The sequence below is a fragment of the Littorina saxatilis genome, linkage group LG3, assembly GCF_037325665.1.
Source record: "Littorina saxatilis isolate snail1 linkage group LG3, US_GU_Lsax_2.0, whole genome shotgun sequence".
Classification (NCBI taxonomy): Eukaryota; Metazoa; Mollusca; class Gastropoda; order Littorinimorpha; family Littorinidae; genus Littorina; species Littorina saxatilis.
Window position 1 is genome coordinate 30,690,327 of NC_090247.1, and position 18,380 is coordinate 30,708,706.

At 41.4% G+C, this 18,380-nt stretch overlaps 1 long non-coding RNA gene across 3 annotated transcripts; it reads right to left on the reverse strand.

The window, feature by feature from the left end:
• Positions 1-1,656: 1,656 nt before the first annotated feature.
• Positions 1,657-9,615, reverse strand: LOC138962120 (uncharacterized). Of its 3 annotated transcripts, none has more exons than XR_011454401.1 (7): positions 9,172-9,615; positions 8,545-8,720; positions 8,053-8,226; positions 7,212-7,326; positions 5,185-5,292; positions 4,007-4,116; positions 1,657-3,646 (listed from the first exon to the last, which is right to left on the reverse strand). It is a non-coding gene; the product is annotated as an uncharacterized lncRNA (long non-coding RNA). The 3 variants fall into 3 exon arrangements; XR_011454402.1 differs by having other exon boundaries at positions 9,077-9,615; XR_011454400.1 differs by having other exon boundaries at positions 9,070-9,308.
• Between the last annotated feature and the right edge of the window lie 8,765 nt (positions 9,616-18,380).

The window sequence follows — 18,380 nt, forward strand, 5'->3', positions numbered from 1 at the left end:
AGCTAGAACGCTAACATTTTTTGTTGAAATCATGCAGAGGCTACTTGTGTGTGTAAATACATTTTATGAAGATTGCTTTATTTTTGTTCAATTTATGACGTTTTGTTTGGGTACTCTTTTTTTTTGGTCACCCTGCTTTAAACAAATACAATCCCAAGTAAAAAAGTACTACACTATGTACTATAGTATACCATAGTACTTGTACTATAGTATACTATAGTTTACTATAGTACAAGTACTATGGTACATTGAATTGTACTATGGTATACTATAGTTTACTATAGTACAAGTACTATAGTACATTGAATTGTACTATGGTGTACCATAGTTTACTATAGTACTAGTACTATAGTAAACTATAGTACAAAAAGTACTATAGTACAATACATTAGTGTGTACTATAGTACATTGTGGTACATGTACTATAGTATACTATAGTAAACTATAGTACATTTAAATGTACTATAGTATTTTGAGCACTTTTTTGCCAAAATGTACTATAGTATACTATAGTAAACTAGAGTAAACTATAGTTTACTAGAGTACATGTACTACAGTTTACTAGAGTAAAGTGTAGTACAGCGTGGTACTTTCGTAGAGTACATTTGTACTATAGTACTTTTACTATAGTTTACTATAGTACAGTGTGGTACTTTTTTTGCTGTAGATTTTGTACTATAGTACTTTTACTGTAGTTTACTATAGTATACTGCAGTACTTTCTTGAAAAAGTACCATAGCCTTAAAAATTACACTGGATGTAAATGTGGCCCCAATTTTTGCTGAATCAATTGTGTTGTGTGAATTGAATGTGTGTGTGCACGATCAGGCCACTCGCTGCAGTCAATCTGTAACATTTGGTAGGAAAGTAAAGGTTCATCGCATGTTTTAAATTTTATTTTCATTTTTCGGCAGAGCAATAATAGTCAAACTTATGTAAGAACATTTTAAAATATTCACTAACATGTAAAAGACACAATTAAATAATAATTTTAACAAGAAGAGCAAACGCTCGATCGAGTCACTTTCGCAGTTCTGAATATTATATGAGGCATCAGATGGACAGGAAGAAATTGCTATTCACAACACAATGAGTCACGTTCACATAAAATTTGAGCCCGGTCACTTTTATAGTTTCCGAGAAAAGCCCAACGTTAAGTTGTGTGTTGCCGAACAGAAAAGGCTAGTTATCTCCCTTGTTTTTCTGATAACGTTCGTAAAAGGCTACAGATGTAAATACTTTGATGTAAAGAATAATCCTACAAAGTTTCAATCACATCCGATGAACTTTGTCAAAGATATAAAATGTCTAATTTTTCCTTTGACGCTGACCTGTGACCTTGAAAAAGGTCAAAGGTCAACGAAACCATCGTTAAAGTGTAGAGGTCATTGGAGGTCACGACTAAACAAAATATGAGCCCGATCGCTTTAATAGTTTCCGAGAAAAGTCCAACGTTAAGGTGGTGTCTACGGCCGGACGGCCGGCCGGACAGACTAACACTGACCGATTACATAGAGTCACATTTTCTCAAGTGACTCAAAAAAGGTGTCCATCTTGCACAGTGAGTAACCAAGCTGTTTGTTTGTTTGTTTATTTGTTGCTTAACGTCCAGCCGACTACGCAGAGCCATATCAGGACGAGGAAGGAGGGGATGAAGGGGGCCACTTGTCAAGCGATTCCTGTTTACAAATGCACTAACCCATTACTTGTGTCCCAGCAGGCTTTAGTAAAACTAAATTAATACCTACTGGAAGATTACCAGTTTCCAGTATGTTAAAATAGGCTTAACCTATCTACTGCTGGACTTACATCAGAACACTAACAGATTAAACTATACATGAATCGCGAGACAAGCGGCAAGAGAAGAGATTTTTGGAAAAAATACAGGTGAATGAGCAAGAAGGCAGAAAAAGGAAAAGAATTCATGAAGAAAAAGAGAGCATGACAGGAAAGAGGAACCAAAAATCTACCTAACAGCAAACTAGAAAGCTCCTGCGGTTCCAAAAACAGGAGGGGCTTTTAATTTCATAACCGCAGTGCCCCACTGCGGGAAACCAAGCTGTTGATTTTTGGTAAATGTCCCAATGCAGAAACACATTTTAATGCAACTTTTTATCACCCTGTTTATAACCAGAACAAGTAACAATTAAATGTACAAAACAGATTTATTATAACAACTCTTCTTTGTGGGAATTCATCTTTAGCACAACACATATTTTCTCAAAATTATCTCCCCTACAGCCAAGTTAAATTTCTATGATTAGCTTTGAAAGTGATCATGCCTACATCAGTACATGAAAACTCTGTGAACAATCAAAGGAGACAATGATTGTCCCTATTATTGACCGGAACTCTACCCCAATCTGAACTTGAATAATGCAAACTATCAAGCTGAATTGATGTCATCTAACCCTGTATGTGTGTGACCTTACACAGATAAAGTTATTTAGTTACTTTCTTTCTTTATTTGGTGTTTAACGTTGTTTTCCACCATTCAAGGTTATATCGCGACGGGGAAAGGGGGGAGATGGGATAGAGCCACTTGTCAATTGTTTCTTGTTCACAAAAGCACTAATCAAAAATTTGCTCCAGGGGCTTGCAACGTAGTACAATATATTACCTTACTGGGAGAATGCAAGTTTCCAGTAACATTACTTACATACTGCTTGACTAAAATCTTCACAAAAATTGACTATATTCTATACAAGAAACACGTAACAAGGGTAAAAGGAGAAACAGTCAGTTAGTCGCCTCTTACGACAATGCTGGGGAGCATCGGGTAAATTCTTCCCCCTAACCCGCGGGGGGTTATTGAGTTACAACGATCTTGCTTCAAACACATTCAAAATAATACCATTTCTCTGTTATTATTATTATTTTCTGTGAACTTAAAAGTTTATGAGGGTCAATTTGACATGGGTCACATCTAGAGGTCATCCAACTTCAATAGCCTGCACAGTATAAAAAATCTAGCTTTCAAAACATTTCAGAAAAATAAGAACACATGCTTTCGCAACACATCCTTGATATTTGTCAAAAATGTGGTTTTGAAAAAATGCCAAATGTGGTCATGTTTGAAATTGATCAAACCATAGCAGTATGTTAGTTTTGTAAAGTCTACCTTGAAAACCATCCAAGAAAACAACAATGTTCAATTCTGTCTACCCATTGTAAGTCAGCCTAATTATACTCCCCATCAGTGACATCCTCCTGACCCGGTGAGTCAAAACTCACTAAATGTCCAATGGAGAGTTTTCAGCACGTAACCAGAAAGTATACAGTGTGGCGTATGTCCCTTTTTTTCCAAACAGGGTCATATATGTGGCAATAATCACATGAAATGTTCTCTGTCCTCCACATCTATTTGATTTGTGATTGGTGTCCAGATTATTTGCAACAGGCATCTGATTAAGTTTATTGTAGCTGCTGTCCGGTTCCCTAGCCAGTGACATCTGCTTTCCTGTAACTTGTATTCATGTTCGCCGATGGCACCCGCTGAATAGTTTTGGTTGTTCTCCAATGGCATCTAGCTAGCTGCTTTGACGTCTGTAAGTGGTATCAAGGTCCTTCACCATGCAGTCATCTGCTGGAAGTGAACAGGAGGCTCTCTTGCTTATGACATCCACACCAGAACATGGAATGAAACCTGCAATGACACAGCAGTATGACTATGAGAAAGCATGCAGACTGAAGCAAAGAGGGCCAAACTTTAAGAGAATGATAATGAAAGCTAACTTAAAGTGCCGTGGCTTTTAGTGCATATATATCTAACTTTTAAAACTTGTGTCTGTCTGTGTGTGTATTATGATGACTAAAGGCTCCGAAACAGCTGCACCGACTGAGACGGTGGTGGGGTTTGAAACGTGCTGGTGTTTGTGCTTGCGTGTGTGCAGGCATGAATGTCTTTGTCAGTATATCTCTGTGTGTGTGTGTGTGTGTGTGTGTGTGTGTGTGTGTGTGTGTGTGACAATTTATGAATACAATAAATGTATACATCTATACACACCCAAGAAGATAAGGCGCTCAGCAGGTCTGCACTCATGTTGATCCATTATGTCGGAAACAGGCAGAACTGGATCCTCCACCCAACAGTCACTGCTGCAGTGCTGCTCTCAGCTATAAGCAAGAGAAAGCAGCTTGAGTGTTTCATCGCATATAATTCCAGTGTTTGCATACTCCATAGCGATTAGCTGAAACTATTTAGCTAAAACTATTATCAGTGGAATACTAAAGGGGTGGCATATGTCATCCAAAATGTAAGGCAATTTAAAGTGTGATTGACGGGACAGAAGCGTTTCAATGATACAAATAGAGAACACTACATAGCCTACTGTGTGTTACTGGGTTACACAAGTAAAAGTGAATACTTTTTCTTCTTCTTCTTCGTTCATGGGCTTAGACTCCCACGTTCACTCATGTGGATTTTTACGTGTATGGCCATTCAGCCAGCATACGCCAATTTCGGGGGAGGCATGCTGGGTATTTTCGTGTTTCTATAACCCACCGAACTCTGACATGGTTTACAGGATCTTTTCCGTGCGCACTTGGTCTTGTGCTTGCGTGTACACATGAAGGGGGTTAAGTCACTAGCAGGTCTGCACATAAGTTGACCTGAGAGATCGAAAAAATCTCCACTCTTAACCCACCAGGCGGCAGCGACCGGGATTCAAACTCACGACCTCCCGATTATGAGGCCGACGTCTTACCACCACGCCACTGCGCCCATCGTGAATATTTCATATTTGAAAAGCAATAAGTGTAAATCTGGTGCCACACAGCAAGCCATGAATTATTCTGTTTTCAATTCCTATGTACCGGAGAGAGTAACCCATGTAGTAACTAAACCATACACCCACATGTGGGAATATCATTGAGGTCATGGCAAGCTAGTCTGGCAGGGACCTTATATATTCCACTGCTCATGATTACAAAGTCACAGATGCAAAGTCATTCTCGGAACACTTTTGGGCTTGCCATTTTCTCACGAATGTTTTGAGAATGAAGTTTGTCTCGGAGATTTTGCATAAGCAGTGGAAAATGACATCCCTGTCAGACATGTTGTTTGAACCAACCTCATTTACATGATAGACACGCCTGTGAAGAGATGGTTCATTTATCACATCATGACACATGGGTGGTATCTCTCAGGTAGGCAAAACAATATATCTAAATGCACCAATTTACCTCAAGCACTCAGCAGGTCTGCACAATGTTGATCCATTAGGTCAAAAAACCACCAGCACTTGATATGTTGTCCAAAAGTCACAGATACAGTGGAACCCCCCAAGGATCCTGAAAAAATAATTAAAATTTTTTTTTGTTTGTTTATTTGTTGCTTAACGTCCAGCCGACTACGCAGAGCCATATCAGGACGAGGAAGGGGGGGATGAAAGGGGCCACTTGTCAAGCGATTCCTGTTTACAAATGCACTAACCCATTACTTGTGTCCCAGCAGGCTTTAGTAAAACCAAATTAATACCTACTGGAAGATTACCAGTTTCCAGTATGTTAAAATAGGCTTAACCTATCTACTGCTGGACTTACATCAGAACACTAACAGATTAAACTATCTATACATGAATCGCGAGACAAGCGGCAAGAGAAGAGATTTTTGAAAAAAATACAGGTGAATGAGCAAGAAGGCAGAAAAAAGAAAAGAATTCATGAAGAAAAAGAGAGCATGACAGGAAAGAGGAACCAAAAATCTACCTAACAGCAAACTAGAAAGCTCCTGCGGTTCCAAAAACAGGAGGGGCCTTTAATTTCATAACCGCAGTGCCCCACTGCGGGAATAATTAAAAATGAAGAGCCAACACTTGTACAAATTATCTGTCTTTGTACATACAAGCACATACACAAATAAATCTGCTTGCACTATGCTGGCTTTAGGCATGTGTAATAAAATGATTTTGGGGGAGCTTCTCTATTTAACTGGGAACTTTTGTTGTTGTCAAAAGCAATTTATGCCTCAAACATTCTCCCACTCAAGACTGAACTATGCATTCAGTATGTGTTGATATCTGACTTAAAGGCATATGTACGCGCTCCCGTGTTTACAAAGTGTAGTTTGCCCATAATCGATGTCAAACGCACCATAAGACCATATAATGACGATATGTCACCATGCGCGGACCATAATACATGCATTACAGCTTGTTCTAGCCTCTGAAAAAGTGAGGCTGCCAACAAAGCCGCGGTGTTAGCTCCCTTGCATCAACGTTACATGTGTTGCCAAATCTATAAATAGGACGATCCAGATCAAAATGAAAATTAACATATCTCAACATTGAAGGGGTCCTAGACCAAAATATTTTGCAGGGAACTTAATTTAGCATGTCTCCAGCTGTTGGTAAAGCAATTAGCGTGTATAGTCATCGAGTACATATGCCTTTAAACTCATAAAACTAACAAAGGCTAATTTGTAAAAAGACACTGATTTGAAAAGAAAATTTAAATTCAATTACATATTATCATGTATTAGGCCAAAAAAAAAAATAGGTCTGTTTACGGTAACCCGACCGACCCTAGTTTTTTCGCGCGACCCTAGACTTTTTTTTGGCATTTGGGAAAAAAAAAAAAAAAATCTTGTTTTTTTGGCAAAAATAACGTAAAAATATGGTTTTTTGGAAAAAAAAAAAAACAAAAAAAAAACAACAATCCCGACCTACCGACCCTATTTTTTTGGCCTATGTTACCGTAAACAGACCTATTTTTTTTTTGGGCCTTATATAATCTGTTCTGGGGCTTTTTTCCAGGTCTTTTAAAAAAGGATGTTCACAAACAATAACGAACACATTTTTCAATTCAATGAATGTTTGCAGCACTGTCAGCCGGACAGAAATGACAGTATGTTGACAAAGCCGTGATAAAAACATAACCTGCAGTCCTACCTAAGCGCAAAGAAGTATGAATGGTCTCTGTGTACTCTACAATCTCTGACTGTGGCCCTATGTAAAGGTCGAAAAGAGCTGGCTGTGCTAGGCCATTAAGAAAAATTTCAGTTAATTCAGATTTGTACAAGGAGAGCATAAAAGCATATATTCACAGCATGTATGTCTTGTTATTGCTATAGGTCTATATATCTATGCCACAATGACACAGCAAATACGTACATTCATACAGACATATTCATTTACTCATATAATTTAAATTATATAGCACCACAGGAATATGTTAATATCAAAATCTAATATGAAATTTCTTACACACACCCATGAAGTTCAAGCCCTCAGCAGTTCTGCACACATGTTGATCCAGGAGGTCCAAACACACCCTGCACTTGTTGTCCAACAGTCACTGCTCCAGTGAAACCCTCCATTTAGGACCCTGAAAGATATATAACAAGTTCCATAAAGTGATACAAAACTCTTTGTTGTTGTCCTTATCTGCCGAAGGAGCACCTCCTGTCGCTTCACAGCATCTGTAACACAAGAGAGGACTGAGTATCCAGCCAGAAATTTCATGACTGTATTTTTATAATGATGATCAACAAAACTTTTTAGGGGCTTTTAAAATGATATGACAAATATAAAGTCAGATGCACTTCACCCATTGTTATACTTAAACATAGAACTAAGGCTTGCTCATACAGTGGAACTCCCCTTGTTAGACCTCAAAATATCTGAGAAAAATAGGCCTTAAAAAGGACCCCTGGGTGTCTTAAAAAGGCCGTTGATTGATGATTCACAAAGGTTATTCACAGAAAATATGAAAAAAGCAAGGTCCTAAAAGGGAGTGTGTCTTTAAGTGTGTGTGTGTGTGTCTGTCTGTGCATCGCAATTAAGGGCTAAACAAAAACAAACACACACACAAGAAAAGCAAAATTTGTTTGAAAATTTGATCCAAGACAGTGAATTAAACAAGAAATGTCCATCACTGATTCAGACATATTTGAATGTATGTGTGTGTGTTGCAAACATTACACAACAGTGGATCATAAATTTATACCAAATTCAGCTATGCTAGTACCGTATTGCAAATTACATTAAATTTGAAATGTCAGAAAAAACAGGGTTTTTAAATTTTATAATTTGTTGTTAATAATTAACTTACTGGTTAAAGAGTACAACTTTTCACAATTTCAGCACAGAGAATGGAATCCTTGGTGTCTGCTTCCTTTTCTATCTGAATGACTCATTGGTACAGCCATCTGTCATCACCCTGCCGACTGTTTTTTGACATGGAGTCCAGAAGCTCCCCCACCAACTCAGGCAGTTTTGTTTTTCACTAAAAGTAAAAGAATAAAGGTCAAATAGATTTGCACAAAGGAATAAAAAGAGGTTTTCTAGTAATCCAAATAAAGCATGCAGAAATAAAAACACAAAAAGTAACATCAAACAGTTTTGCCTCTTGTGCCCCCAAGACACTGGAATAATTACAGGCCACCAGATAGGCCGTCCATCACTGAAAGTGAACAGAAAAACTTGATGTTTGAAATGTGTGTGTGTCAGTGTGTGTGTGTGTGTGTGTGTGTGTGTGTGTGTGTGTGTGTGTGTGTTATACAAGTGGTACAGGTAATTTAAAAGAGTTTAAAATGTCACTTACTTGTTGTCCCTGTCAGTGTAAACTTTCAGCACAAAGAAGAATGGAAACATTGGTGTTTTTGTCGGTTCCGTTCCAATTGAATGACTTGGTACAGCCATGCCATCAAGTTGATCAACCAGCTCACTGTTCCTGTTACCAGTTCAACCTCTTTTCCACATTGCCGACAGATTTTTAATCTGAAAAAGTCATGTAGCTGTAGGCCTATACATGTTTTCAAAATGGGAATTTATAAGTTGTAAACAGTTAACGAAATAGTCCGCTTCTGTCACGTACTCCCCACGAACACCACCATGTGGGGCAGCCAGATCCAGATAGAATCAACAAACAAGTAAAACTCAAAGTAAAAACATAAAACTCAAACTCAAAGAGAAAAACAACAACCAGACGGCCCAATGGTCACTGTAATTGTATCAGATTCAGATTCTCACAATGGTATAAACTTTGCAAATCTCAAAAATAGTCGGATACTAGTGACAGTGATAGTGAAAAAGAGTTGTGGCAGCTGTAAAGAATAATTATACGTACTCCTCACTCGATAGTCGATGACTTGGCAGTTACTTTGCAAATCACTCGATAACTCCTGAGCGAATCTGGATACGATTACGTGGAAAACTCTTGAAGGCTTACTTCTCAGTCCAGATCCGTCTTCTGCTCTCTGAATTACGGTTAAACTCTCTTGGTGGGTTCCTTTCGTGATGTTGTAGCCCGCTTTTTTCCAATCTCCCTGGTGCAAACTCTTTCTTCTGAGTTCGTTCGTTGAAAATCAGTTATTAGTGCTCTCCCTTGATTTACTTCGGAGTGGTCTCCTCTTCGACTTTTAAGGGACATAACTCTCGCATTTATTCCCTTTATTCGTATCGAAAGTAGCCGGCTCAGTTTGTTTTTGTTTTTGTTTGGTCTTGTGTTTGATGACTTTGCTAGTCCAATATTTTATGTATATATACTCAACCTTCGTTTTGCGTTTTTGTTGCAGCTGAGTGCATTTACAGTTCAAAAATCCTCCTATGGTAGTAAAACAAACCCAAAACTACATAAAATAAACAATAATAAAAACTGTTTTAAATAAGTGAGGTACATGTTTAGGCTAGGAGGGGGGGGGGTTGCGCAACCCCCATAACCCCCCCCCCCCCCCCCCCGGTAGTCCGGGCCTGCAAGGACAGGTTGGAAGATTAGGCTAAGCCTAAAACCTTTATCCTGACGATAAAGTTAATTATGAGCTCTCTCTCTCTCTCTCTCTCTCTCTCTCTCTCTCTCTCTCTCTCTCTCTCTCTCTCTCTCTCTCTCTCTGTGTTAAGCATTCGATGTGTACATATTCCATAACTTTTTTTTTTAAATCTCATATTGTGTGTGTGTGTGTGTGTGTGTGTGTGTGTGTGTGTGTGTGTGTGTGTGTGTGTGTGTGTGTGTGTGTGTGTGTGTGTGTGTGTGTGTGTTGTGTGTGAATGTCCGTGTATATGTGATTAGAATAGGTGTGCCTCTCTGCATGGGTGAAAAAAACACTTGTTTGTAATGCTTGTATGCCACAACCCTCTCTCTGTCTCTGTCTCTCTCTGTCTCTCTCTGTCTCTGTCTCTGTCTCTCTCTGTCTCTCTCTCTCTCTCTCTCTCTCTCTCTCAAATTATTTAAAATGAAACAATATTGTACACACAGCAAAATTCAGTCAACTTCAGGTCAAACCAAGAACTTTGCACTTGATCCTACATGAAGAATTATTTTGGCAAATGTTAAATTTAACATAAAAAGGTATTGTTTCAAAATTTCACTGCAGACCATTTTACTAAGCGTTTCGGGCGGGCGGAAAATAGCTCAGTCGGTAGCGGCGCTGTCTTCAAAACCAGTTGTCGCAATCGGCGTGGGTTCGATCCCCACGTTCGGCGAGGGATTTATTTCCCAGAGTCAACATCGTGCAGACTCTCCTCGGTGGCCGCATGCGCACGATAAAGAACCCAAGTTCACAGCGAAAGTCTCAGGGCTCGGAAACATGAATACACGCATGCAGGAAACAAAATGTGTGGGTATCGCCGTATACTGTATGGCAGCTCGCTTTCCCCATGGAGAAAGCAGCCCGAATTTCCATGAGGGCAACCTCACAGGACTATATAAAATCTTTTCCTTAAACTTTTAAAGCAATTGTTAAATTCTCTTTTGAAAACTTTTTTTGTGAGAAGCGTTCCCAGGTAACGTTAATGAAATATTAATTTCACATTTGATGCTAACTGTTTACAAAAAACTAACTATACTTAAGTAAATCTGACGTTACAAAAGTCCTTTCTCCTAAGTGAATATGTGCGTACGCCACGTGTTTGTGTGTGTGCACGTGCGAGCGTGTGTGTGACTGTGTGTGTGTATGTGTGTGTGTGTGTGTATGTGTGTGTGTGTGTTTGTGTGTGTGTGTGTGTGTGTGGTGTGTGTGTGTGTGTGTGAGCACAAAGTATTCCTACATGTATTTTGCAAATGCACAGTTAACAAGTTTGAAAATATCTCATGTCATCTCCAACAAACGGCTTAATTCACACACATGCACGCACTAAAAACATAATAAATCTTATATGTACGACTACCTTGTAAAAACACACACAACACGTTTACATGCACAACTGGTGATATAAAACACAATTTTAAAAACAATGTTTTTTAATCAACTTAATTTCAACAACAAAATTGTTATGCTTAGCTGATAAGTTATATTAATAAAACAATAAAAATAAAAACACAAAATGCATGTATACTATTACTACTATACTGTACCGCAGTACTATGTACTGTAGTACTATATAGTAAAAAGTACCATAGTACAAAGTACCACAGTGTACCATAGTACAAAGTATTTCGTACTATAGTACTACTGTAGTACAGGGTACATTCACAAAAAAGTACCATAGTACAAAGTACTAGGTACTATAGTACAGGGTACATTCAATAAAAAGTACCATAGTACAAAGTACAAAGTACTCTACTGTACCACAAAGTACTATAGTACATGGTACATTTACTTCACAGTACTATAGTACAAAGTACCATGTACTACGGTATGTACTATAGTACAGGGTACATTTACTATAGTTTACTATAGTACAGGGTACATTTACTATAGTTTACTATAGTATACTATAGTACATCGTGTGGTACTTTTTCAGCTGGGATGTTTGTTTGTTGCGTCTTTTCTTTTTTTCAGAGCAAACACACATCGTATTTGTTCAAACGTGTATATTCTGCACTTTCTAATACCCTGCATGGATGTGCGCGCCTTCGTGAGCGAGGCTGGTACTACATATTGTTCATACGAAATGACAAACACAGGTTACAAGCGATAACGCGCAAAAGTACTGGTTTATTATTTTACATCTGACACTAGGGATCAGTAATGTATAGATATAGTTACAGTACCACGTAATGCGGTAAAAAACTTATGAACAGAAAGAAAAAGAGAAAAGAAAACAAATTATTAGACATGGCAAAAGTATCAAATGCATTAACAAGACACGAGAAGTAAAAACAAGAAAAATAAACAATCACAAGACAGGAGAAGACAAACAGACAAGAAAGTTACAATTACCAAACACTCGTTGGTTAGTCCTTCAACAACAATAAAGAGTTACGTTCTGCACGTTCAACAACAATAAAGAATTACGTTCCGTACGTTCAACAATACCATAAGCACTAAGAATACTCAAGAAACTTAGCATACATACGTTTAAAACCAAAATGGCTACTTTCAGAAAAATACAAAAACGTTGACTCATCAGGCCAGGAATACAAAGCAAACTGTCATACCAAAAAAGTCTAACGACAACGTTCCTGCGTTAATCAAAGTCACAAACAAGATATTTACTCATCCACTTTCCCTCAATAACGTTACAAGAAATAAGCCCGTTTACAAACGATCACCACAGACCGCAAGCTTCTTTTACCTAAATTCTTTTAACGTAAGGCTGAAAAAGTCGGAGAAAACGTTTCACTTCGAACTTCGTTAACCACAGAAAACACAAGTTATCATTATAAACATTAGCGACTTTCTAGCGTCTACAAAACATTGCTGTACGTTCACAACACTAGAACAGTTGAACACACAATAAAGAAACACTACAACAAGTCAGACTTTCAACTCACGTTATACATAAACAACTCACAAAGTAATTACAAAATGGCGACCAAAACACAACACAAACAAGTAACAACAAAATTACCTTATGCGCTGTGTGGGTTGACCAGCAGTACCAAAAACGTGTTGCCTCACAAACGAAGGGCACAAAACGATTCACACTTGAGAAACAACTGTCTCCAAGAACATTACGTTGACGTTAAAACATAAGAAACACTCCGTTGGTTCACTTGATAACCTTCATACGTTTACATCAAAAACCAAACGCTTCCTAAAACCCTCAGATCGACTGACGAGACAGGAGTCAAGCAGCGGTATTTATGGAAACAAAAACCTAACATGGAATAGTTATTCAAAAGTCAAAGGTCACCGGATTGACCAACCAACAACATTCCTAAGACAGAATCGGGTGAAACTACTATTTTACAACCAATCAGTAACCGATCACGCACTCCGTGCATGCTCAAAACTTAAAACGGTATATTTAACAGAAAGAAGACCAAGGAACTAGCTGACATCACAAAGCTAAAAACACGTGAGTCACACGTATTCTAAAACTTGCAACGCAGATACGCAGGGCTCACCTCAAAATCAAAACACGGAAAATAGCACGTGAATCTCACGGTGTTCTAAGACTAAACGACGCAGTTTGTGACGCTCCGACCAAAACCAGGTCACAACAACTGAACAAGGAGCACGTGAATCTCACGTAAAAATATTAACGCTCCACAAAACGGGTCACAACAAGGTGCTACAATAAAAACACGGTCTACTTCTTTTTACATCGTGCAATGGCTTGAGCAAACGTAATTACAACAAAAAGTAGGTGAATGCATGCCACATCGGCATGCACACTCCCACCGGAAATTATATTAATATAATTTACTTCAAAAACCTTTGTACAAACATGTTCCTTATATCAAAAAGAAGAATAACGCAGATTTAGACATTTCAAATTTACAACTCAAAATCATTGTGTTGCAAAACATTTACACAATATTATGGTTCAATCATTTTCAGTGTTTCAACACATCTCGTTTCAACTAAATGCCACTAGTCATTTACTCGACGGCATAAAAAGAACGCACCACTTAAACCATAAATGTCCGTTACATCATCTGGTATAAAAACAAACCGCAACAATCTACAACTGTCAAATTGGAAAAACACTCCAAAGTTCAATGTTCTTTCAGTTCGCCTACACAGCTTTGTCTTCGTGATTTTCACGATCTACTAACACAGTCATTTTGTGAATAGGTCGCTCTAATATGCGACTATCACCAGTGGGACGGCCGTGATTGTCTAGAGCCTTTGTTCCAACATGCACTTTCACTCGTCTGACCAGTCCATCAGATCCCGGCATCACTTCGACTACACGAGCCATGCACCACTCTGATCTGCACAAGTTCTGGTCATGCAAGACAACAACATCTCCCACCTGTACGTTTGCCTGGGGACGTTGCCAGACACGACGTTTCTGCAAAAGTGAAAGGTACTGGCTCTTCCATAGCAGCCAGAATTCGTCTGCCATCCGCTGGACACAGCGCCAACGTTTCCTGGCGTACAGGTCTGGATCTTCAAACACACCAGGGGGCGGAAGGATGGCACCTGACTTCATGGTGAGGACGTGGTTGGGGGTCAAAGGGCGTGGTCCATCTGCCGATTCCAATGACTCGACAGACAGTGGTCGACTGTTCACGATGGCCATCACCTCGTATAGGAACGTACGAAGTGATGAAGTAGTGAGACGCTGGCCTGATCTTCTGAGAAGACCATTCAGGATGCTGCGTACCGTTCGGATCTGACGCTCCCAAACGCCACCCATGTGACTAGCTGCAGGGGGGTTGAACTTGAACTCACATTTGCTTTCCAGCATCTTTGATGTCAGTCGTTCAGAGTCCATCTCCTTCCATGCCAGTTTGAACTCGTTGCATGCACCTACAAAGTTCGTTCCTTTGTCACACCAAATGCGTGATATGTTTCCTCGCATGGAGACAACAATGCGTAGGGCGTTGATGAAGGAATCACTTGACATGTCATCCAGGGTTTCAATGTGGATTGCCCTAGAGGCAAAACACGTCACGATCAGCCCGTACAAGATTAATGTCATGACCTTGACGCAGTCATCACGGTACCCTCGTTTTTTCTGGCGTTTCAGGCCCTTCAGATGCTTGACTGCGGCACCTCTGTTGTCGGGGAGGGACGGTTTCTCTGGTCGAAATGGTAAGAGCATCTCGAAGTGACCAGCTTCGTTGACCTTCACGATCTTCTTGAACTTTACATCGTCCTGGGACATGGATCCTGAGTCACTTGCAAAGTCTCTTTCCATAACATGTAATGGGTCAGTATACGAGACTTCGTCCACCTGTACCTTGTAGACGTGAGCTACACGTTCTTCTTCCCTCGATCCTGGCTTGACGATGACGCGCATGGACGAGGCTATGCCATCAAAGGCGACGGAATGCGGTGCCTTGCCGACGATGCTCCAACCTAACTTAGTCTCTACTGCAAATGGCAGTCCTTGGACAACGTTTAGGGGCATGAGGGCTTCAGCGCAGTCATAGCCGATGAGGAGGCCTGCTTCGCAGTCAGGGTACAAGGGGGGCAGTTTAGGAGACAGGTGTTGGAGATGTGGGTAAGCTTTGACAGTCTCTGAGGTGGGGATATGAGTGGGGTCAACGGTCAGATAAGGTCGTGAGATGGCAGAAGGGAGCCTGACAAACTCACTGGAGGTAGGAGAGCGGACACGCAATCCAGAGTACTTCCTGCCGGAGACCACAGCATTGTCCTCAGTCAGTGTGGAGACCCTGAGTGTAGTCGGCTGCGATTTGGCTTTAACTTCTTCAGCCACTGACTGCACTACAAAAGTGGCGTTGGACATAGTGTCCAGTAGTGCGTACGTCAGCACCTCTACGTTGGGGTTAGAGTCACTGGAAACGAGAACGGGAACGATCATAGACGTGAAACCGATGCTGTTTTCCTCGCTGGCCTTAAGAGCAGACACCGTAGGGGTCGACGATGACAGTGGCTCTTGAACGTCAGCAGCAGAGGTACGGTAATTGTTCTTGTGTTCACTCGCCCCTTTGTTTTCACTCATACTGTTCTGATATTTGAAATTGTCATCATGAAGACAAGTGGGATGAGCCTTCTTGCACTTCTTGCACGTCTGTTTCTGCATACATTGACGGCTCTGGTGATCCTTACTTCTGAGACATCCGTAGCAGATACGGTTCTTGAACAGAAAATCTCGTATCTCAACCAGAGGCTTCACTATGAGTTCCTTACATGTCCCAGCGTCATGGTCCGGAAGTTGACAGTGCAGACATGCGGTGACATCCTCTGTCAGGGTTGACAGGTTCGTTGTGAACTTTCTTGGTGTCCCCGATGCACTTGTCAAGCCGAAAACAGGGTCGTTAGAAATGTCTGCTTCGAGAGTAACGAACGACACGAGTTCATTGAACAGAGGATACCTCTTCTTTTCAACCTTAGTTCGAGCAACTGTTCTAGACCATCTGTGACTCATCCAGTCTGGGAGCTTTCCGACGATCTTCCGTAGGTATTGGGCATCATCCAGGATGCTCAGTCCACCAACTTCCTGGGCAGCAACGGAACATTGCTGCAAGAAATCGGCCAGACTTCTGAGTCCCTTGGGATCCTTGCTTTTGACTGGGGTCCATTCGTCCAGCTTGGTCCGGAAAGCTTGCGAAACGACGTATGAGTTGCCGAACCGATTTTCCAGCACTTCCATGGCTCTCTCGTAGGCATCACCTTCTCTCAGCAGAAAGAAGCCGGTCACGGCCTCCTTTGCTTGACCTCCGATGTACCGTTGCAGATACAATAACTTCTCACTGCTGGTTATGTTCTGTCTCTCGATGAGAAACGCAAACGACGATCTCCAAATGGGATATTGGAGAGGGTCACCAACAAAAATGCACGGCTCCTGCATCGGCAAGCGGTTGATCATCAGAGCGTCTGATAGGGTTTTGGCGAGAGAGTCCATAGGAGTGTCCTGCTTGGCAGGAGTAGCAAGTGGACGTTGGTAGTACGCAGACGGGGGGTAGGAGGCAAATGGACGATCTGCATGACATTCCTTGTCAAAGTTCATGTACACAGGGGGCCTTGCGTTTTCGTTTCCCCAGATAACTTTGGGGGTGGTCTGATGTGGGTCCAGGAATGTGGGCACGAAAGGCTCTGGTTTGGGATGTAGGTGGGTATCATAGGGGAAACAGGGTGGGGTAACTTGAAAACGTCTGTGGTCCATGCGTTGGTGACGTTCTTCTGGGAAGTAGGTGTGTCGTTCTTGCGTCTCATCACCTTCCCTTGTCTCTGGTAGGTGATAGGACCAACCTGTGTGGTCGAGATCAGGCGGGCGAGAGCCTGTGACGCTTGTCGTTGAGTGTCCAACGTTGTGCAGAGGCGGCTGACCAGTGTACGCACCAAGAGGGTGCTGCAGTGTGGTCAGCAGCGCTGTAGGCCGCATGGAGGATGTAGTTGCAGCCGTCGTGTAGTTAGGTGTGAAGGGCTCCTGATGGACGAAAGGAGCGCTCATTCCGACGTGATGGGGGGCGTTGACATCCTCTCTACGTTGAGGTCCGTACGCCTCATAGGTGGCGTTGTTGGTACTAGCGGCACGTGTAGAGGCGTTGACTCCAACGACGAGGTCCACGACAGGTAACGCGTGCTGTCGTGGCTCAGTCGTTGTGGTTCCTGCGATGAAGTTGGTGACAGCAGCGTTGACAGTAGAGATGTCACGGGTGCTGGCGGCGTTGCAGACAGGAACAGACGTGACGTCCAAGGCTGGCTGGTGAGTCCCTTGATCAGCAATGACGGCAGCTTGGCAGACAGGAACAGACGCGGCGTCCAAGGCTGGCTGGTGTGTCCCTTGGTCAGCAATGACGGCAGCACCTGTCCCTATTCCTATCGCTGTTTGTTCATTGTTTAGAGGAGGGGCTACAAGACTATACAAGGGAACGAAAGGACGAGGGTGGAACCTAGTGTTCAACAAATCAACTGACGGTAGATCAGGGAGATCCTGCTGAACGGATTCACCTTGTTCCAATACTTGTAACATAGCTTGTTGTTCTCTTAAGCTAGTTTTTAATTCGGTGGACTGAATTTGTCTCAAAGCCTTCTTCTGTTTAATCTCTTCAAGAGCTGCTTCAGCTGCGTCTTCGGCCTGTCTAGATGCTATTCTCTCAGCTTCCTTAGCCTGCCTAGCTGCGTCTTCGGCCTGCCTAGCTGCTGTTCTCTCAGCTTCCTTAGCCTGCCTAGCTGCGTCTTCAATCTGCCTAGCTGCATTTCTCTCAGCATATTGTTGTTGTAAGAGATCCAGTTCACTAAACTGAGCTTCCTTTATTGCGTCACCTTCCACTTTTATGGCCAGGGATGCAGCCTCTAGTTTAAGAGCCAATTTAGTGTCTTCAGAGCTAACGCTTTTAGAGCGGAGAGACTCGGCGCGAGAAGCTACTTGGCTACCTGATCTCCTGATACCTGACTTGTGGCTAGCTGACTTGTGGATGGCTGACGTAACGCTAGCTACTTTATGAATGGCAGACTTAACACTAGCTGACTTGTGGGTGGATGACCCAACGCTAGGTGTAACACTGCTATGCCTGGAAGTAGGCTCCTTAGTCACCTGCACGCTAGTCGTTTGTCTGTCAAGAGCTCGATCAATGTCAAACATAATTGTCTGAACTGTCCTCTGAACATCATCCCAACTTGTACTCTTTAACCA